Genomic DNA, 20,501 nt, shown 5'->3' with positions numbered 1-20,501 from the left:
TCGGAACTTCGGAACTTCGGCACTTCAGCACTTTGGAATTTCGGCACTTTGGCATTTCGACAATTCGGAAATTCGGCAACTTCGGAACTTCGGGACCTCGGCAACTTTGGCACTTCGGCAATTCAGCACTTCGGCAATTCGGACATTCGGAAGTACCCGAATGTCCGAATTACCCGAATTTCGTCCGAATTCATATTCGGACCGAAACGAATTGCACATGTCTACCTGTTTGTGGTGAAATGCATTGTTATTATTAATCCATGCTTCATTGTATTATTTTAAATATTTTATTTGAATAAAGATATCTATATTTTAGGATTCCTGGAGCTTTCTACTTTTTTCAACTGCCTCTTGGATACAATGTTCCTTGGTTGGGAAATACCATTCAAGCTTTTTGGATTGAAGTTATTTACATGTATTTGATTTACACTGTTCACTATGTTTCTTCTCTGCTCTTTTGTATATACATTACAGAAAAACCCTAGCAATCAAAGCATCCTAGAGGGTGGGTTATACCACATACTGATTCATGTTTAGGGGTCATTTGGGTGCTCCTGTTTAGGGGCCATGTGAGTGTTGTTTCACTTACTTACTTGCTCAGCCCGTACCATCAAAATATTGTGTTTATTTTCTTTCCATTGCACATTCCCTGGATTATCAATTGTGGCCAAGAAATTCACTACACATTGTGAAGCAGGGATCATACCACTCAAGCAGTGGTGGAACTACCGGGGTTGCAGGAGCAGCTGCGACCGGGCCCATCACTCCAGGGGGCCCATCCTCCCTGCCAACCCCTGTGACCAGGGTGCCTGCCGGTCTTGTCTTGCAGCACTGGCCCACATGGTACTATTGACGGAACTGAACATTTAGGGGACCATCAGGTGGTATTTCCAAGGCATCCTGTCAGTGGTGCGGTGCTTTAACAGTGCAACTGGGTTTGCAAGGATGTCACCAAACTGCTTGGCAGCAGGAGGAGAGCACTGCATGGAGGAGGAGAGGAGGGGAGGGAGTCAGAGTGGGAGCTCTGACTGCCATTAGCCTAAGCCAGACACTGGCAGTTAGGAAACAGGAGGGTGACTAAAAATGTTTTACATTTTGCATGTGTATGTGTATATCTGTGTCTGTATGTGTTTCTGTATGTGTATCTGTATGTGAATCTGCATGTCTGTATGTATGTGTGCCTGTGTATCTGTATGTGAATCTGCATGTCTGTATGTATGTGTGCCTGTGTATCTGTATGTGAATTTGTATGTCTGTATGTGTATTTGTATGTCTGTATGTGTCTGTGTATCTGCATGTGTGTCAGTGTGTGCCCCTATGTATTTTAATGTGTGTCACTATTTGTATCTGTATGAGTGTAATTCTGTGTATCTGGATGTTTGTCATTCATTGTGTCTGTATCTGCATGTGTTTCTATGAATCTGTATGTGTTTTTGTGTGTCTGTGTATTTGCATGTGTGTCAGTGTGTGTATCTGTGCATCTGTATCTGTTTGTGTGTCTGTATATCAGTAAGTGTGTCCGTGTATGTATCTGCATGCAGGGCCGGTGCAAGGATTTTTGTCGCCCCAGGCAAAAAAATGTTGCTGCCCCATTCACTCAAGGCTTGAATCTATGTAGAGGCAGAGACACTTTAGTATTGAGTATACATGTTTATATTCCTAACACTCAGTGTTCCTTTAAAAGTATGAAAATTTGTTTTTATTAAATTTGTTTTGTATTAAAATGGTTCTTTCTGTCGAAATGCAATCACTGATAGATACATATACACACATTCATGCACACACTCACTTACACTCAATGGTCCACACAATCACAATCAGTGGCCAATGCACACACAAATTCACTGACTCAAACAGACATATGCTGATTCACGTAGACTAACACACACACTAGCCCAACCAAACACACACACACATATACAACACTGGCCTAAGCACACACACACACACACTGACCCACGTAGACACACACACACACTGACCAAAGCAGAGACACACTCACTGACTCAAGCAGACACACACACTGACTCTAGCAGACACACACTGATCCAAACAGACACACATTGTTTCAGACACACACACGCACACATTGACCCATGCCAATACACTGATCAAAGTAGACACACACTGACTCAAGCAGATACAAACTGACTCAAGCAGATACACACACCGACACCGACACACAACCGCACTGACCAAATCAGACACACACACTGATCAAAACACACATACACACACACTAACTCAAGCAGACACACACTGACCCAAGCAGACACACCATGACCCAAGGAAACACACACAGACTCAAGCAGACAGAGACACTGACTCAGAGACACACAAATGCACTGACCAAAGCAGACACACATACACACATTCATCCAGACACACACACACTGATGCAGACATGTACACACTGATCCAAGCACACACACTGACTCAAGCAGACACACACACACACATTAACTTAAGCAGACACACACACTGACCCAATTACACACACTGATCAAAGCAGACACACACACACACTAACACAAGCAGACACACACATACTGACTGAAGCAGGATAACACACTCTTTAAAACACACACACACATTATTAAGTCCCCCTCTTGCCTTAATTTCAAATTGTCTCTCCGTGGGTGCTAGGCTTCTGGATTGCATCTGGCTGGCTTGAGTCTCTCTCAGTCCTGCCCTCGCTATCCTTCCACCCACTTGACCCTGAGTACAGGGAAAGGGACGGGAGTGTTCACAATATGCAACCGTGCTCTGCCAGCATATAGGGATGGGGTGGGTGGCTCTCTGTCATTTTTGCGTGTGGAGGTTGATGGCATGAGGCGTTAGTCTGCAGCTATGTAAGTGCTCCATAGTGCTCGGTGCCATCAACCAGCGGCACACAATATACATAATTAGTCCCACATAGAGGGGCGTTCCAAACAGCAGTAAAGCTGCTGCCAGTGACTCCCTTAAGAAGCGCCCAAGGCAGCCACCTAATCGGCCTATGGGACGTACCGACCCTGTCTGTATGTGTTATATTGTGTGTGTTTGTCTGTTTATCAGCATCTGTGTCAGTGTATGCACCTGTGTATCTGTCACCCCCCCACACACTGACACCCTCCTCCACTCTGCCACACTTACAATACCCCCCCAATCCTGTCACTCGCCCATGCCATATCCACCTTTCATCGCTCTGCCATACTCACCCTATCACACTCACCTTCTCTAGCACTGTGTAGCGGAGCACTAGTTTCCCATAGACTTCTTTGCTGGTATTAAACAGTAATGCAGGAACAAGAGGTTAACCCAGAGAGATAAACAGCATCAATAATAAATAAAATAATCCAGTAATATCCTATCACTATTCCCAATAACTGGATGACACACAGTATCAGGAGCAGAACTGACGTTTTATTCCACATACCCTGCTTTTATGCATCTCTCCCATGCAAGGAAGACACCCACAGCAATTTGTACAGTAACCAATCGTACACAAGTTACAACCCACACATCTCCTCCCCTCAGTATGACACGTAATCCACTTACTCAATGTACACTTTTCCACCGTTTCTGGATGTACCCCAAATACATAGGGTACATCTCTAAATATGATATCCCCTGATATCTTTCTACCGAACGGCGACCCATTCAGTTGTTTCGGCATGAATGTATGGAATTCTGGAGGTCTCAGCAGTGTTCGCGTAGTCAAATGTCCGATTTGGGTTCCAGACACTCGACGACCAAACACCGCTGTGCATTCGTATGACAAGCTGGCCGCTGCCACGTGTTCGTATGCCAAACAGCAGCCATCCAGGGAACACACACAGAGCATTTGTCTAATTGCCAATTAGACTGTGGTTGAACACCGATCAGGGGGGTGAACTAGAGGCACACTTGTTTCTGGGGTGCTCTGATTGTTCGCTAGTTTGATCGTATGACGAACGGAATGGTTTTACCAAACAATCAGACGAATGCTTCTTACAGTACAGATATACAGAAAGTACATGAAACAAAAATAACCTAATGACCATAGTATTTAGAGACAGCCCAACACAATCTGCTACACCATGTCACACTCACCTCCTCCAGTCCTGTCACACTCATTCTCCATCACTCTGTCACACTAGTCCTCTTTCACCCAGTCAAACTCACCTTGCTAATTTCGCACTGGGCCTCATGGTTTCTAGTTACACCTCTACGCTTAAGAGAACAGAAGTGGAGGTAACTGGTAGCTCTAAATACTGTAAGTACATCTCTTATTCCAGGCTTCATTATTTAAGGCGTACTACACCATTTACTTCTCCAGTGTTCCTTTTCTTGTTTTATACCATCTGGGAACATTCTCTGAGCTACTCCCATTTCCCTTGAAAGCATTTTATAATTGTCCAGAAAAAAGAGATTCTAGACTGGGTTGTGGAGCGGCCCTCCCTATCTTACCAGTATATTTAAACACTCCATTAACCATAACAACTATAGCTAACTGTAGTGGTCATGGTGCCAGGAGATTCTTGGCACCCCACCCTTTGAAAGTAGTCAAGTAAAAAACATTTTTTTTTACTTTTTGACTTTTTGCCTGGGGCCAACCTTTAACTTCCCCCTGCTTCCACTATTAATGCTGACGAGCTTTAAAGGGACACTCCAGGCACCCAGACCACTTCGGCTCATTGGAGTGGTCTGGGTGCCAACTCCCACTACCCTTAACCCTGCAAGTGTAATTATTGCAGTTTTTTTTAAACTGCAATAATTACCTTGCAGGGTTAAGTCCTCCCCTAGTGGCTGTCTATTAGACAGCCACTAGAGGACACTTCCTGCTTCATAGCACAGGTTTTCTGTGCTAGAGCGTCGCTGGACGTCCTCACGCTGTGTGAGGACCTCCAGCATTGCTCTATTCCCCATAGGGAAGCATTGAAATTCATTTTCAATGCTTTCCTATGGGGTGCGCTAATGCGCATGCGCGGCATTGCCGCGCATGCGCATTAGGTCTCTTTGGCCGGCGGGCGAGATCAGTCTCGCCGACCGGCCGACGTATGCAGAAGGAGGAGCGGCGGGGGAGGAGGAAGCAGTGACGTGGGACCTGTCGCTGCCCCTGGTAAGTCACTAAAGGGGTTTTCACCCCTTCAGCAACTGGGGATTGGGGGGTGGGAGGGAGAGGGACTCTCCAGTGCCAGGAAAACGGATCGTTTTCCTGGCACTGGAGTTTCCCTTTAAGTTCCTAAATTGCTGCTTTAGAATGTGGATAAGTTCCTAATTTGGTACCCTTATTTATGACTGCCATATTTTATTGGGATTGCATTATTTAAAGATATTTTGATATACTTAAATATGGCAAGCCCAAATAAACTTACACAATTTATTTAGAGAGTTATCTACTAAGCAGCCGATTGATCAAAATTAAGAAAAACACTTTTCTTAATTTTTTCAACTGCTTTGCTTAATTCTTCTCTTTCAGGTGTTTAGTAGATAACGTCCTAAATCAAATTGTACCCTCATGTGAGATTGCCATATTATTTTACCTACTTAGGGAGCTGTCTACTAAGCAGCTGAAAGGTCAAAATTAAGAAAAACACTGTTTAGTAGATGGTTCACAAATTGATACACTGATGTGGGATTACCATATTTAATTGTACCAAATTAGGGAGTTATTGGCTAAACACCACAGCTCCCTATTTTGGTAGTGGTACCCTTAAATATGGTTTGGTAATCACACATTCTAATTTTAAATGAATAAACTAATGGAAAAAAAAAAATCTAACAACAATGTTTGTTTCAAGTGATTTGTTCACTACTGTTTTCTTACATTGTCATTGTGCCATTCAGAAATTGGACAAATGGACAAACAAGATGATTTTCTTACCAATTTATTTCCGTACAGAAACTAATGACCAAATCTATTTCACAGTAGCCTAAAAAATATGAAAAACAGTGTATCTCCAAAATGCAATGTTGTCCTTTTGTGAGCTGTTTCAGGCCTGTCAGCGTTATTTACTAAAGTGAGATTTGTTGGGAATTGAAAGTAAATTCAAAGTAAATCTTGTAAATGTAAATAGTCAAACTAGCAGCCTATGCACTTTACTGCTTTCATGATGTTTTCCATCTCTGGGTGTCAAAAAAACAAAAACCAACCACATTCCTTAGAATTCACTTACAGACCAAAACTGAGTTCTTTACCTTTCACCATCAAGTTTAAAACCTCCTTCAGACACGGTTTGATATATAATACAAATATACAAAATATACTCAAACTCCCAAAGAAAACAAGTTACCTGCGCTCTCTCCTTTATCCCTATGTATTTTTAAACAAATGGAGGTTTTTTAGTTGCCTCCAATGGCCATGAGAGGATGAGCCCACCTGCCAACGTCATGGCAGACCCCCCTAGGTGGGTCCTAACTCTAACCATTCACCTTGCTTCCTTGAACCTCTGGCAAAAATCTCTAATGATTTTGCAAGAGGCTCAAAGAAGCAAGGTGAATGGTTAGAGTTAGGACCCACCTAGGAGGGTCTGCCTTGACGTTGGCAGGTGGGCTCATCCTCTCATGGCCATTGGAGGTAACTAAAAAAACCTCCATTTGTTTAAAAATACATAGGGATAAATGAGAGAGCGCAGGTAACTTGTTTTTCTTTGGTTTTTACTATATATTGGTGCTGATGTGTACTGTAGTCATTGCAGCCACCCAGTAGTGATGGGAGTGAGCGCAGGACTTTTCTTTCTGCATACTCAAACTCCCACTACTCCTGGGCAGCAGCAATGACTACAGTGCACATCAGCCCCAATACATACAATAAAAACAAATAAAAAAAGTAATTAGAGCTCTATCCCGAATCCCTATGCACATTTAAATTAATGGAGATTTTTTAGTATCACTCCAATGGCCATTAAAGTTTAAGCTCACCTGCCACGTCAAGGCAAACCCCTTTTAGGTGAGTCCTACACTAACAATTCACCTTGCTGCAATTTTTCTATTGTCTTTATAGTATGTATTGGGGCTCATTTGTCCTATAATTTCTGCTGCCCAGGAGAAGAGTGCAGGGCCTAATTTTGTATGTTTGTATTTGCTTTGGTATCACACAGCCATGTTACAGTGCTTCCGCCCACCCCATGTGTTCCCTATTTAGGGTTAATAAGTGGGTAAGGGGTGATAAAAATACTCCCCTCTGCCTTATTAGAGATTTCACCTGTTAGCTGAAAGCAGCAAGGTGAATAGTTAGATTGTTAGTGTAGGACTCACCTAAGAAGTTTTGCCTAAATGTGGCAGGTGAGCTTACACTTTCATGGCCATTGTAGCAGTGGCAGATCTGGGGGTTGGGGGAAATGGAGCAATTGTCCCCCCCAAAAAATACTGCAGTGCTGAGGCTCTAACCTTCCGGCCCATGCAGGGCTGGGGCTCTCCCTAGAGATCTCCCTCACCGGCCCACAGACACTTTGCTGGGCAGGCAGCAGGGGTGGGAGAGGGGAGCCAGCTCTTACTTGAAGCTCCACCAGGTTCGCAAGCTGGCATCATTGATGTGGTTTCCATGCAATGCTATGTTCTCACGAGAGTGAATTCTAGCCTCAGGAGCTGTAGGCTAGAGTTCACTAACCACCAGACCACTAGGGCTTCACCACCGGACCACCAGGGATTACAAACCTTAATCTGCCCTGTTTCTCCCCCACACACTATAAATTTCTACACATTTACACAGTGCACCCACCATACACACTGCACCCCCCATAAACACACTGCCCCAATACACACACTGCCCCCATATTCACACACTGTCCCCTAGCACACACATTCCCCACAAACACATACTGAACCCCTCACCCACTGCAGCCCTCACAAACACAGTGCCCCATACACACACTGCCCTCATACACACTACCCCCATACACACACTACCCCCATACACCCAGTACCCCTTACACACAATGCAGCACCCCCACACACACACTGCACCCCTCACACACACTGCATTCTATACACACACTGTCCCACCCACACACTGCACCCCTCACACACACACACACACACACACTGCACCCCGCACACACAATGACCCTCATTCACACAAACTGCACTCCCACAAACAAACACACACACACACAAACACTGCAACCCTCACACACACACTGCCCCATGAATATTCACGGTGCATCCCTCACACACATTGCATCCCCCCTCCACCACATACACACATTGCACCCCTAACAAACACTGCACTCCACACACACACACTGTTCTTAAATGGTGGCAGGGCGCCATGGCACTCCTGGCACCATAACCACTACAGAGAGCTGTAGTGGTTATTGTGCCTGTGTTGTTTCTTTAAATAATCTATTTAACGTTCCCCTACAGAGATTAGGTTCTGGATCCACCCTCCTGCATTATAAACTCCAGTTATTTAAATGTGCTTAGGAATTCTAGATATTGTGCACGTAACTTTTTTTTCCTTTGAGATATAATAGACAGGAAAAATCGAATTTTATCACATAAATAAAATCGTACATATAAATGAAAATAAACACCTTTCCTATGACAATATGTAGAGATACAGGTAGAATTAGCAAGGATACAGGGGATTCCGTATCCTACATAATATATCAGAATGTACAAATTCTGTCTTCACCAGGGTATAATTACCACTCACAATACACGTGCATCAATCATCTGCAGTTTGCACTACACAGGGGATTTCAGACCTCCCTTGCAGGTTGTGCATAATTCCTGTAGTTTGCTCACACATGTTCATAGCCCTATGCCTCCCATCTCTAAGACTTCTATAACACATCTATGAATTTTGACTTATAAAGTTAGCTTTACTTCTGAGTAAGGATGTTAGGGCTCTGCCCAAAAGTGAGGACCAGATTTTATTTTGCACTCATTTGAAATTCAAGATGAATGTTAGCTCCTGTGTTCACAATGCAGAAGGAAGGGGTTAATATATGACACTTGGCGATGTTTTAAATGTAGTTGTTGTTCTCAGCAATTTCTTGTGGACTTTTTGCTTTTATTCATTATTGTCAGTAGGTTACACTATTAAGCATGAATAATTTCTGGATTGCTCTCCTAATTTCAGTGTTCCTCAAGCTGTATATGATGGGATTCATTAGTGGAGTCACTACCATGAACAACAAGGATCTGAACTTATTTAAATCGAAAGCATCTTCCCCAGATGGAATTATATAAATTATGGCCAGAGTCACGTAATAGGTGCACACAGAGATCAGATGGGAAAAACAAGTGGAGAAGAACTTAGTCCTTCCTGTTAAAGATGTAATTTTCATGATGGAGAAGAAAATTAAAACATAAGTAATTACAATAAAAACAAATGGGAAAAATATTAATGGGATAGAGAAAAATGAATCTAATATCCTCAAAACTGATGTGTCAGATACAGTCAGATTTAACAGAGGAACAAACTCACAGAAGAAATGATCGATGTAACTTTGCCCACAAAATTGTAACTGGTAACACAAAATCATTTCACTTGAAATCAGTGTTATAAACGACAACCAGGGACCAGCTACCAATTGAAGGCAAACATTCGGACTCATTATTAATGTATATTTAAGTGGGTTACATATGGCCAGTAACCGGTCATAGGACATCACTGCAAAAAGAAAACATTGTACATAACTAGAAACTGCACCAATGTAGAGTTGAGTTATACAGCCAACACGCGATATTGCCCTCTGCTCCTTTATTGTGACATCAAGCATTAAAGGTATAATATCTGTAGTGAGTACAATATCAGATAGAGCCAAGTGCTTCAGGAAGTAAACATTGGAACATTGAGATGGTCAGTGGTGGTCACCAATAGTACGATGAGCAGATTTCCACCTAGTATCACAGAGTAGATTACTAGAAACAGAGTAAAGAGCAGAATTTTGAGCTTGTGTAGATGTCCAAATCCCAATAAAACAAATTCTCTTACTTCAGTCTGGTTATCCTCACACATGGTGTAAATATGTCACAAGTGGATCACTTGTCACATCACATCATTTCCTAAAAGAGATGTTACACAGATCATTGCACAGCTATTTCAACATGGTGAAGATGTCAAATATTTTTACATAAATTCTGTTAATGATTTTGAGGGGTGGGCCCTATAGAAGTGTAGGTAGAGTCTGAGGGACAGAGGAGGGGATAACCCTAAGTAAATTGGTACAAAGAAGGAGGAGGAAGGTACTGTCCCTGTATGGTATTTCGAAAAAATCTCAGAGAAGATAAAAGGAATGGGTCTTTTATTAATTGGAGTACTTAACACACGCACTGAAAATAAAACAATAATCAGTGGTCATCGCTGCCTCAGTGATGGATAACTGGGGCAGAAACGGATGACTGAGCCTTAACACTACTAAAGTGAGGAATATATACAGATGGGGAGTGAGGAAAATAAAGGGTATATTTACATAAGACAAACAACTTGAAGCGCTAGTCACCGGATAACGGTGAAGTGGATAAGTCCCTAAACCAGTAAGCAGGGTATACTTAACCGAAAGGTCTGAGCCTAGAGGTAATAGAGTAGCTACTAGTCAATTTGTCATCTTGTTAAAACCTCTAGGTCTGAATAAAAGTAGTACACCAGGTACATGGACAACTCCGATACACACGGAGGTAGCTAGTATATACACACAGTATTGAATGTTACTGGTTTAGTTAGTGGCACAGCCGAGCGTCAGGACAGTAATCAATGTGATTGGTAATGATCACAATGGTGTCTGGATACGTCCTTGCGCAAGGGTGCTGTATGTACGGTATACTGTGTATGGACCGGGAACAGCACAGTAACTTAGACGTCAGTCAACCAGTGTCAGTCATGCGTCTCAATGTCTTAGGTCCTATATATGGACCGAGAATCCAACAGTAACTGACTGTAAATTAGTCTGTGCGTTTAAATGCTTGGGTCCGGTACACAGTGGACAGGATCCACTAGTCGCCAACAAATGGCATTAATAGCAAGGGTAGCACAGTTACTCGTCGTCCATTAACCGTGTAAGTGCCGGTTTCGGTAACAGAGAGAGGAGAGTAAACAGAAGTGTGTGCCCCTTATCAATGCATTAAAAATTGTTGCGCAGTCTGTTGAGAGCCAGGTAGAGTCACTCTAATCAAGGTAGGTGTCTCGGTAGCACCGTTAAGGAGACAGTAAGGTAGTGCCCCTTTGTAGAGCACCCAGTGAGATAGTGAGAGAACCTAAAGCTGTGCCTTCAAGGGCACCTACGGCTAAAGGGAAATCTCGAATAACTATCTGTTTGTAAAGTAGCAAATGCCCTAATCTGTGCCTTCGAGGGCACCTGTCTATAGTGCTAACAGTGCTAGGCTAAATCAGAACAGACTGGCAATAGGAGTCTTAGACGGTTGTAGTCTATCAGTCCAACTTCGATACGGTTAGAAGAAGGAGCGTAAGCGTAGCTGAGGTGGCTAGGTATAAAGTAGCACACCTAGTATTATCAGATCATACCAGGTCAGATCAGTGTCATGAGCCCCGACGCGCGTTTCACCCAACACACAGGCTCATCAGGGGGAACTGACTCCCCGGACGGAGTGAGCTTAAAAAGCCCTCCCCAAGTCCCGATTGGACAGGCCGCCGGTATGACGTCATTGGTAGCTTTGGGAGAATACGGTGGCTCGGCAAGGTCAATATTGATACAGGGCAAAGGTAATGCCTAGGGAATAGTAATCCCAGTGTGGTTGCCGAGCAGGATGCTACCGTGGACAATATAAGATCCCTAGTGTGAGTACCTAGTACAATATAATGGTCATGGAGATGTACTACCAGGGATAACAGCCAGCGGTTAGTAATGTAGCAAATGTAAAGAAATATTGGAATGCATGTGAAAAAAAAAAAAAAAGGTGGGGTTTAATGCCTAATAACAGTTAGATTTTTTAAGTGTTGCATAGCAGCACCAAGGGGTGCTGAATGTTGGATAACATGAAAGAAGGTATATTGTGCTCATCAGTGAATGAATGCTGTGTAATTGAATTCTTCATTCAATCCTGAAGGGGCCAATGTCTTAAAAAGGTAGATCCATTTGGATTCTTTTTGTAAAAGGATTTTATTGAAATTTCCTTTCCTTTGATTTGGTGTGAGTCTTTCAATTGCCTGGAATTTTAGGTTTTCTGGTTTGCCTTCGTGGAAGTTGTTGATGTGTCTGGACACCGGTGTCGGGGTCGCAATATTGTTGATGGAGTTGACGTGTTGAAGAATTCTTCTTCGAAACTGCTGGAAAGTCTTTCCTATGTACTGGGTGCCGCAGACGCATGTGATGATATAGATAATGCGTGTAGTGCTACAATTCACCAGTGCATTGGTCGTGATGGTAATATTGGTTTGTGTAGACTGGACGGTTTTTGAAGGTGTGACATACTGGCACGCCTTACAGTGGCCACATCTGTAGGTTCCCTGGGTCTTGGATAGCCAGTTATCCGGTGAAGAGGGTGAGGCCAGGTGACTGTGGACAAGGAGATCTTGTAGGTTGGTGGGTCGGCGGGCTGTCAACGGTGGATGGTCGGGTAAGCTGTTCCTCAAGGAAGGGTTATGGAGTAAGATGGGCCAGTTGGTCTGTAGTATGTGTGACATAGTGTTCCAACCCTGATCGAACGTGGCAATACATCTGGGTGTTTTGGTTTCCATTTTGGGTTTAGTTGTAGTAAGACTCAGATGTCTGTTGATGCCACTGGCCCTTTGGAATGCTTGCTTGAGAACCCGATTGGGGTACCCTAATTCTTTAAATCTTGATTTTAGGAGTTTGCATTCATTATAGAAGGTGGAATCTTCAGAACAATTTCTTCTGGCTCGTAGGTATTGGCCGAAGGGTATGGACGCTTTTAGTCTGTAGGGGTGGTGGCTCTCCCAATGTAAGAGACTATTTGTAGCAGTGGATTTCCGAAATAATTCGGTTTGGATGGTACCATCTTCTCTGAGTAGGATTTTAAGGTCAAGGAAGATGAGTTCCCGTTCATCGATTACATGGGTTAATTTGAGATTTATCTCATTATCGTTGAGGGTTTTTACAAATTCCTCGAAGATATCAATGGGGCCTGTCCAGAGGAGCAACACGTCGTCAATATATCTGTGCCAGCTTAGGATGAACCTGTGAAATCGGTCATATTTTGCTGATTTGACGACATGCTGCTCCCACCATCCCAGGAACAAGTTGGCGTATGTTGGCGCGCAAGTTGTCCCCATAGCGGTCCCAGATACCTGCAGATAATACTGCCCGTTGAAAATAAAATAGTTATGGGTCAGTATGAATTGGAGGGCTGTGATGAAGAATTTCTTTTGGGAGTCGTTATATGTAGTGTTCTCCAAAAAGAATTGGCATGCTCTAAGGCCAAAGTGATGTGGTATGTTGGTGTACAAAGCAACCACATCAAGGCTGGCTAGCATGGTATAAGGGGGGACTGTTTTGTCTTGTAAGAATTGTAGTGTGGTCTTAGTGTCCCGAAGGTAGGAGGGTAACGTTAGTACGATTGGATGTAAGATTTTGTCCATGTATTGGCTCAGGCGTTCTGTTAAGCAATTGTTCCCTGATACTATGGGTCTTCCCGGGGGTGGTCGTATTCCCTTATGTATTTTGGGTAAACAGTAGAAAGTTGCGATTGTGGGATGGTTATGGGGTAGTAAAAATTTGAATTCCTCTGGGGTTATGATCTGGAGTGTTTTAGCTTCAGTTAGCAGGGTGTTGAGTTCATTGAGAAATACGGTAGTTGGATCAGAAGGGAGAGTTTTGTAGGATAACTAATCGTTTAAATGACTCATGCACATGTCTATGTAGTCTTGTCTGTTCAATAACACGATGTTTCCCCCCTTATCGGCAGGTTTGATTACAATGTTGTCCAATGCTTGGAGTTCTTTTAATGCTCTGCGTTCTAATGAGCTTAGGTTGTTGGAGTTGGGGGGTAATGAGAGGTCGTTTCAAATTGGTTTAAAGACATTTCCACAAATAGGTCTACATGTGGAGTGTCTTTGAAATTGGGGGTGAAGTAACTGGGTGGTTTGAAATCAGTGAGAGGTCTATTGAGATCCTGTTCATCCTGAAGACTAGTTAATATTTTAGATAATTCATAGTCCTTTAGCGAGAGGCCCAAATCATTAGCAGCCTGTTGGTCTTTTTTAGCGTGCATGATGTTTAATGCAAGTTTCCTGCCAAATAGGTGTATGTCTTTAGACCAGTTGAATTTACTACAGGTAGGGGTGGGTACGAAGGAGAGGCCTTTGCTCAGGAGAGAAATGTGGTGTGTTTGTAATGTAAAGTCTGACCAGTTGATGATTCTATTGGTCATGTCCTTTTTGTTCGATTCTGTATTTTGTATGCCCAGCGTTCCCTGTCCCGGAGTCTCCCCCGTTGTTGGCGGGGAGAGTCCTGCTCTAAAAAAGTAGCCGAGGATGTGGTGGAAGGTGTCAGGGGATTACTGGTTTCAAGGGGAATGTCGAGAAAAGACACAGATTTGTCTGTACCCCTAAGGATGCCTTTGTTTTGATGGGTTTGAACACTAGGGTCTCTTTTCCTGTCAGAGCTCTTATTATTGCGTCTCGGTCGACGAGGTTGGTCCTGGTCAGACCAGTCAGTCTCACCTGAGGATGACCCTCTGTAGGTACTGGGTCTCCTATTGTACTTTCTTTTTTCCCTAAAGATCTCACCACTGCTGAAATCTTTAAAATCCCTTTGGAATTTATTGTGTTTTTTTATCTTTAAATGTTGTCTGTAATCAGAGATGTTTTGTTGTAATTTGTTTTCCATGGGGACATACAGATTATCTGACTTAAAGTTTTTTATTATTGTGATTTCATTTTGTAGTTTCAAGTTAGTTTCATCAAAGTTGGTAGTTTCTAATTGAATTAAATAGTCCATCAACCGAAAAGAACAGTCCAGGAGGATCGTGTTCCATTCCCCAATCTGTTCGTCGGTCCGGACTTTGTCTGGCAGGAGAATATCGGGGCGTAAGCCCCTCGGTACTAATTTTTGTTGTGAGTACTGTTTTAAACTGGTTAACTCCCAGAAGCTTCTGGTTTGTTCTTGATACAGTTTTTGAATGGCAAAGAAAGAAATGTTGATATCGTTATTAGTAAGGTCCTTGTCTGTGAGAGGGTTGGTAGAAAAGACATTAGTTATCTCATCCTGACCAAAATTGGGATCACCCAATTTTTCCAACAGGTCAGTCATGAGCTGTGAGCACGGTCTGGTTATAGGGAAATAGCCGGTAAGTACCGAGCCTAAGAGGATACTTAGGTGTTGGCTCGTATTTCCCAAATGAGGGCCAAAAATAGGTACTGAAACCTTGAGAGTAAGTGATTTTGAGGGGTGGGCCCTATAGAAGTGTAGGTAGAGTCTGAGGGACAGAGGAGGGGATAACCCTAAGTAAATTGGTACAAAGAAGGAGGAGGAAGGTACTGTCCCTGTATGGTATTTCGAAAAAATCTCAGAGAAGATAAAAGGAATGGGTCTTTTATTAATTGGAGTACTTAACACACGCACTGAAAATAAAACAATAATCAGTGGTCATCGCTGCCTCAGTGATGGATAACTGGGGCAGAAACGGATGACTGAGCCTTAACACTACTAAAGTGAGGAATATATACAGATGGGGAGTGAGGAAAATAAAGGGTATATTTACATAAGACAAACAACTTGAAGCGCTAGTCACCGGATAACGGTGAAGTGGATAAGTCCCTAAACCAGTAAGCAGGGTATACTTAACCGAAAGGTCTGAGCCTAGAGGTAATAGAGTAGCTACTAGTCAATTTGTCATCTTGTTAAAACCTCTAGGTCTGAATAAAAGTAGTACACCAGGTACATGGACAACTCCGATACACACGGAGGTAGCTAGTATATACACACAGTATTGAATGTTACTGGTTTAGTTAGTGGCACAGCCGAGCGTCAGGACGGTAATCAATGTGATTGGTAATGATCACAATGGTGTCTGGATACGTCCTTGCGCAAGGGTGCTGTATGTACAGTATACTGTGTATGGACCGGGAACAGCACAGTAACTTAGACGTCAGTCAACCAGTGTCAGTCATGCGTCTCAATGTCTTAGGTCCTATATATGGACCGAGAATCCAACAGTAACTGACTGTAAATTAGTCTGTGCGTTTAAATGCTTGGGTCCGGTACACAGTGGACAGGATCCACTAGTCGCCAACAAATGGCATTAATAGCAAGGGTAGCACAGTTACTCGTCGTCCATTAACCGTGTAAGTGCCGGTTTCGGTAACAGAGAGAGGAGAGTAAACAGAAGTGTGTGCCCCTTATCAATGCATTAAAAATTGTTGCGCAGTCTGTTGAGAGCCAGGTAGAGTCACTCTAATCAAGGTAGGTGTCTCGGTAGCACCGTTAAGGAGACAGTAAGGTAGTGCCCCTTTGTAGAGCACCCAGTGAGATAGTGAGAGAACCTAAAGCTGTGCCTTCAAGGGCACCTACGGCTAAAGGGAAATCTCGAATAACTATCTGTTTGTAAAGTAGCAAATGCCCTAATCTGTGCCTTCGAGGGCACCTGTCTATAGTGCTAACAGTGCTAGGCTAAATCAGAACAGACTGGCAATAGGAGTCTTAGACGGTTGTAGTCTATCAGTCCAACTTCGATACGGTTAGAAGAAGGAGCGTAAGCGTAGCTGAGGTGGCTAGGTATAAAGTAGCACACCTAGTATTATCAGATCATACCAGGTCAGATCAGTGTCATGAGCCCCGACGCGCGTTTCACCCAACACACAGGCTCATCAGGGGGAACTGACTCCCCGGACGGAGTGAGCTTAAAAAGCCCTCCCCAAGTCCCGATTGGACAGGCCGCCGGTATGACGTCATTGGTAGCTTTGGGAGAATACGGTGGCTCGGCAAGGTCAATATTGATACAGGGCAAAGGTAATGCCTAGGGAATAGTAATCCCAGTGTGGTTGCCGAGCAGGATGCTACCGTGGACAATATAAGATCCCTAGTGTGAGTACCTAGTACAATATAATGGTCATGGAGATGTACTACCAGGGATAACAGCCAGCGGTTAGTAATGTAGCAAATGTAAAGAAATATTGGAATGCATGTGAAAAAAAAAAAAAGGTGGGGTTTAATGCCTAATAACAGTTAGATTTTTTAAGTGTTGCATAGCAGCACCAAGGGGTGCTGAATGTTTTATGTTGATCATATAATGTAACTGAATCCCCATTATTTTTTTTGCCTAGATTAGGTGTTTTTAAAAAAAACTTTTACAAACTAATAAAATCTGTCAACATTGAAGTTGCTGTTTAGTGGATAGGAGAGTGCGCTGGATCTTGTGTATTGTTTATTGTATAATATGGCCCCCAGGGGCACCCCATTTAAGCATGTTTAGGTGAGTGCAACCATCCCCCCATGTTTCCTATATATATTTGGGAGTCTAGCCAACTCCTTGGTTTTGCACCCCTCCCTGTTACAGGTGCCTCATCTCAGGTCCCTATTTAGCCTTGTACTGCAGAGAGCCTCAGATGGAATTTTTTCCCAAGTAAGTGGTTAATCTCATAAGAGCAGACATTAGACTGTGAGAGTAGGACCTGCCAAAGATGGGGTACATTGACGTTGTGGCAGGCTCATGCAATGTATGATCATATAATGTAACTGAATACCCATTATTTTTTTGCCTAGATTAGGTGTTTTTAATAAAAAAATTTTAACAAACTAATAAAATCTGTCAACATTGAAGTTGCTGTTTAGTGGATAGGAGAGTGCGCTGGATCTTGTGTATTGTTTATTGTATAATATGGCCCCCAGCAGCACCCCATTTAAGCATGTTTAGGTGAGTGCAACCATCCCCTCATGTTTCCTATATATATTTGGGAGTCTAGCCAACTCCTTGGTTTTGCACCCCTCCCTGTTACAGGTGCCTCATCTCAGGTCCCTATTTAGCCTTGTACTGCAGAGAGCCTCAGATGGAATTTTTTCCCAAGTAAGTGGTTAATCTCATAAGAGCAGACATTAGACTGTGAGAGTAGGACCTGCCAAAGATGGGGTACATTGACGTTGTGGCAGGCTTATGCAATGTATGATCATATAATGTAACTGAATCCCCATTATTTTTTTTGCCTAGATTAGGTGTTTTTAAAAAAACCTTTTACAAACTAATAAAATCTGTCAACATTGAAGTTGCTGTTTAGTGGATAGGAGAGTGTGCTGGATCTTGTGTATTGTTTATTATATATATATATATATATATATATATATAAATAAAATACAGAATCCAGCGCACTCACTTATTCACTAAACAATGAATTCAAATCTTAGAGATTGTAATAGTTTTCTTTAAAAACACCTCAGCTAGGCAAAAAATAATGGGAGTTTAGTTACATTATATGATCATACATTGCATAAGCCTGCCACACCGTCAATGTACCCCATTCTTGGCAGGTCCTACGCTAGCAGTAAAATGCTTGCTCTAAGAGAATAATCTAAGAGTCCTACAGACATATTAACCCTTAATAGGGAATACATGGTTTAGGCGGCAGCTCTGTAACATGGCTGTGTGATACAAAAACAAATGCAAACATATAAAATTAAACCCTGTGTTCAAACTCCCACTACAGTAATGACTATAGTAGTACACATCACCCTTAATACAAAGCATAAAAAACAAAGGAAAAAAGTTACTTGCGCTCTACCCCAAATCCCTGTGCATATTTAATTAAACTGAGATTTTTTAGTATCACTATAATGGCCATTATGTATATATTGTGGCTGATGTGTACTATAGTCATTGCTGCCACCCAGAAGTAGTTTGAGCACAGGGCTTAATTCCGTATGTTTGTACACATAGAAATAACCATGCATTCAAATTCCATCACTACACACAAATGCATCCCTGTTTTCAAACACAACACACAAATACATACAAACAAATATTTGTATTTATTTTTGTAATCTGGAGCAGCAACCTAAAATTAGATTTTGTGGCCCCTCTTATAATGACTAACACCTCCTTAAACCTAGCCTTTTACCGACACTAACATGTTCTTCAAATTCTATTGTGAAATCAAATCATTGAAATTATTCATAGTATTATATGCAGCCACTCCCTGGGTCATGCTGTATGAACCTGTGCTGGCTGTATTAACCCTACCACATGCTGCAGTAACCCTGTCCCGTCTAGATTAAAATCATGCACCTACGGCAGTACTCCCTGTGCTGTATAATCAGCTCCACTTGGGTGTCATTGTCACACATTGTATAATTGGAGGGGTTATTCATCTCCTACTATTACAGGGGATTCAGGACTAATAATGAATTGCGGAAAAAAAAAAAAACCTGGGTCTTTTCAAGATTCCATTTGCGGCTCCAGCCCCTGTTAGTCCCCCCACCTCCCCGGGCAACACATCTGTATAGTACCCTAAAAATTGAAATTCAACTTAAAAACTTAAAATTACTTGTGAGTGTAGATACCTGTTAAGCTTATTCACTGAACACTGATTTGTAATGATTTTACAGTACGATTGCCAATCTAGAAAAATATCCAATTCAGTATTAGCCATAGCTTGTATATATTTGCTTAATGCTGAACTTTGCTTTTCCAACTTGCTATAATTTGATGATCAGTGAAAAACCCTGTGTGTTGGAATAAATGAACTCAATGGACTAAGGCTTCACAATCCATTCATGGGTTCTATAATATTTACCAGTTCCAGAATTTGTACCTGAGTGAAGATAGATAGACAGACAAACAGATTTGTAACTACTTACAGTATTTGATTCCATTTGTAGATGCGATCTGATTCAGATTCAATAATTCCCAGTTGCAATCTGCATTTTATAGTTTTCAGCACAGCACAGGGATGATTTCAAAGCATGATTATCTCCTGAGGATATTGATGAAACAGATAACAAACATTAATTAACTTGCTCTATCCAGCTAATTAATGACAAGGACAATTGTTTTCTCTGACTAACTTTATGTATCCAGGAATAATAGTAGTTATACAAAAGTATTTAAAAATCCTTGTATAAAAAATAATTTCAAATTAAGATGCTGAAATGCCTAAAAATATTAACGTGTCCTCAGAAACAGAATTTACATTCAACAAATGCACATAAATAATCAGTTAAGACAGTACCGGTCTTAATTTTAAGCCAGCTGAAGCTTACAAGAATAATAGTCAAAGGTTAATAGTGAATTTATTTTATGTATTTATTTTGAAATTCTTTATTTTTTAGATTTTTAGCAATAACAGGGTAAAAGTAGTATACAGGTTGTACTGTACAACATCAAGAATGGGAATTGGTGCTCCATTGTTATGATGGCTAAATGTCGGTTGGTTCTTGAAGTTGTGGGCTTCATGTAGCTTAAGGTGTGGGCTTACTCACAATCGAGTTGGGTACACAGCGTGTTCAAGTGTCAGTTTTGGTGGTGTTTGGATCCATTCGAGCTGTACACTTTAAATACACCATTAGCTCTTGGTATTTATCATGAAGGTCGTACAGCATTGTTAGGTGGAAGTCACGGCCGTGTGAGGTGGTGTGGAATTGGTGGTGCAGATTAGTTGTTTATTAAAAATAAATACAATAAAA

At 42.1% G+C, this 20,501-nt stretch overlaps 1 pseudogene; it reads right to left on the bottom strand.

Moving 5' to 3' along the window:
• Positions 1-8,993: 8,993 nt before the first annotated feature.
• LOC134601975 (olfactory receptor 5P66-like) lies at positions 8,994-9,931 on the bottom strand (annotated as a pseudogene).
• Positions 9,932-20,501: the final 10,570 nt, after the last annotated feature.

This window comes from Pelobates fuscus, chromosome 3 (assembly GCF_036172605.1).
Source record: "Pelobates fuscus isolate aPelFus1 chromosome 3, aPelFus1.pri, whole genome shotgun sequence".
In the NCBI taxonomy this organism is placed as follows: Eukaryota; Metazoa; Chordata; class Amphibia; order Anura; family Pelobatidae; genus Pelobates; species Pelobates fuscus.
The sequence above is the reverse complement of the archived record's forward strand: the minus strand, read 5'-3'. Positions and strand labels throughout refer to the sequence as shown.